The sequence below is a fragment of the Oncorhynchus nerka genome, linkage group LG13 (genome assembly GCF_034236695.1).
Source record: "Oncorhynchus nerka isolate Pitt River linkage group LG13, Oner_Uvic_2.0, whole genome shotgun sequence".
NCBI lineage: Eukaryota > Metazoa > Chordata > Actinopteri > Salmoniformes > Salmonidae > Oncorhynchus > Oncorhynchus nerka.
Genome location: NC_088408.1, coordinates 93,534,751 through 93,538,127, shown reverse-complemented (window position 1 = coordinate 93,538,127; position 3,377 = coordinate 93,534,751).

Here is a 3,377-nt window from a genome sequence, read left to right as displayed (position 1 = left end):
CTCCGTAGGCAAGCACCATGGTCTTGTGGTCACTTTAATAATGGAACACTGGTCACTTTAATAATGGAACACTAGTCACTTGAATAATGGAACACTGGTCCCTTTAATAATGGAACACTGGTCCCTTTAATAATGGAACACTGGTCCCTTTAATAATGGAACACTGGTCACTTTAATAATGGAACACTGGTCCCTTTAATAATGGAACACTAGTCACTTGAATAATGGAACACTGGTCCCTTTAATAATGGAACACTGGTCACTTTAATAATGGAACACTAGTCACTTTAATAATGGAACACTGGTCACTTTAATCATGTTTACATACTGCTTTACTCATCTCATGTATATACTGTATTCTATTCTACTGTATTTTAGTCAATGCCACTCTGACATTGCTTGTCCATATATTTATATATTTCTTAACTCCATTCTTTTACTTTTAGGTTGTGTGTACTGTTGTCCATTGTTAGATTCTACAGCACTGTTGGAGCTGGGAAAACAAGCATTTTGCCTCACCTGCAATAACATCTGATAAATATGTATATGTGACCAATATATTTTGATTTGATAACTAGGCTATTTGTAACTTATTTGGAAAACATTTGTCCAGTTCACTTTTGCAATTGAAACATTTAAACATATATATTATCCCATGTTGTTATTTGAGTCCTGTTCTAGTCTAGACTGTAATTGTACAGTATATTGTTCATTCACTAACAGACTACAGTGCTACTGTAGGTCCTTCTTCAAGGCTTTTTGGTTTCTGGAAACTGAAAATATTTTCTGGGCAGGGTGCTCACAGAGAGAGACATTGGTATTTACCCAGGAAAATGTTATGCCACGGCTGTGGGTCTATGTTTTATTTCTCCTCCATACTTTCTTTAGTTTACACTCACTTCTGCCTTGTTCCTGTACTGTCTGTGAGCATCTGAAACATCTGTGGCCCTTCTTCATTTAGGATTCATTGTCTGTCAGTTTGTCTTTGTAAGAAACAAGTGATGAATCAGTGTCTGTCTGTCCGCCTGTCTATATGTCTGTCTCTGTCAGTCTGTCTGTCTGTCTGTCTGTCTGTCTCTGTGTACATATCCTTGTGTCACTCTGTACATCTAACTGTTGTTGTACAGTATGTGTTGTCATAGTTACCACCACTGCCTGAGGTACCAAGTGCTGTCCCAGTTAGAGAGAGGTAATGTGTCTGTCTGTCTGTAGTACCCAGTACTGTCCCAGTTAGAGAGAGGTAATGTGTCTGTCTGTCTGTCTGTAGTACCCAGTACTGTCCCAGTTAGAGAGAGGTAATGTGTCTATCTGTAGTACCCAGTACTGTCCCAGTTAGAGAGAGGTAATGTGTCTGTCTGTCTGTCTGTCTGTAGTACCCAGTACTGTCCCAGTTAGAGAGAGGTAATGTGTCTGTCTGTCTGTAGTACCCAGTGCTGTCCCAGTTAGAGAGAGGTAATGTGTCTGTCTGTCTGTCTGTCTGTAGTACCCAGTACTGTCCCAGTTACAGAGAGGTAATGTGTCTGTCTGTCTGTAGTACCCAGTACTGTCCCAGTTACAGAGAGGTAATGTGTCTGTCTGTAGTACCCAGTACTGTCCCAGTTACAGAGAGGTAATGTGTCTGTCTGTAGTACCCAGTACTGTCCCAGTTAGAGGTAATGTGTCTGTCTGTCTGTAGTACCCAGTACTGTCCCAGTTAGAGAGAGGTAATGTGTCTGTCTGTCTGTAGTACCCAGTACTGTCCCAGTTGCAGAGAGGTAATGTGTCTGTCTGTAGTACCCAGTGCTGTCCCAGTTACAGAGAGGTAATGTGTCTGTCTGTCTGTCTGTAGTACCCAGTACTGTCCCAGTTAGAGGTAATGTGTCTTTCTGTCTGTCTGTAGTACCCAGTTAGAGAGGTAAGTGTAATGTCTGTCTGTCTGTCTGTCTGTAGTACCCAGTACTGTCCCAGTTAGAGAGAGGTAATGTGTCTGTCTGTCTGTAGTACCCAGTACTGTCCCAGTTAGAGAGAGGTAATGTGTCTGTCTGTAGTACCCAGTACTGTCCCAGTTACAGAGAGGTAATGTGTCTGTCTGTCTGTAGTACCCAGTGCTGTCCCAGTTAGAGAGAGGTAATGTGTCTGTCTGTCTGTCTGTCTGTAGTACCCAGTACTGTCCCAGTTACAGAGAGGTAATGTGTCTGTCTGTCTGTAGTACCCAGTACTGTCCCAGTTACAGAGAGGTAATGTGTCTGTCTGTAGTACCCAGTACTGTCCCAGTTACAGAGAGGTAATGTGTGTCTGTCTGTAGTACCCAGTACTGTCCCAGTTAGAGGTAATGTCTGTCTGTCTGTAGTACCCAGTACTGTCCCAGTTAGAGATGGGTAATGTGTCTGTCTGTAGTACCCAGTACTGTCCCAGTTGCAGAGAGGTAATGTGTCTGTCTGTAGTACCCAGTACTGTCCCAGTTACAGAGAGGTAATGTGTCTGTCTGTCTGTCTGTCTGTAGTACCCAGTACCAGTACTGTCTTTCCAGTACCCAGTTAGAGAGAGGTAATGTGTCTGTCTGTCTGTCTGTCTGTAGTACCCAGTACTGTCCCAGTTAGAGAGAGGTAATGTGTCTGTCTGTCTGTAGTACCCAGTACTGTCCCAGTTAGAGAGAGGTAATGTGTCTGTCTGTAGTACCCAGTACTGTCCCAGTTAGAGAGAGGTAATGTGTCTGTCTGTCTGTAGTACCCAGTACTGTCCCAGTTAGAGATGGGTAATGTGTCTGTCTGTAGTACCCAGTACTGTCCCAGTTAGAGAGGGGTAATGTGTCTGTCTGTAGTACCCAGTACTGTCCCAGTTAGAGAGAGGTAATGTGTCTGTCTGTAGTACCCAGTACTGTCCCAGTTAGAGAGAGGTAATGTGTCTGTCTCTGTCTGTCCCAGTTGTCTGTCTGTAGTACCCAGTACTGTCCCAGTTAGAGAGAGGTAATGTGTCTGTCTGTAGTACCCAGTACTGTCCCAGTTAGAGAGAGGTAATGTGTCTGTCTGTAGTACCCAGTACTGTCCCAGTTAGAGGTAATGTGTCTGTCTGTAGTACCCAGTACTGTCCCAGTTAGAGAGAGGTAATGTGTCAGTCTGTCTGTAGTACCCAGTACTGTCCCAGTTAGAGAGAGGTAATGTGTCTGTCTGTCTGTCTGTCTGTAGTACCCAGTACTCTCCCAGTTAGAGGTAATGTGTCTGTCTGTAGTACCCAGTACTGTCCCAGTTAGAGGTAATGTGTCTGTCTGGGATGAGGTCATGGAACTTTGTGAAGCAGCTCTGTGGTTAGTTTTACTGGTGAAACTGAGCCAGGTTGTTATAACAGGGTAAGCAGGAGTCTGAGCAGCTGATATACCGTTATTATGAATTCACGACACT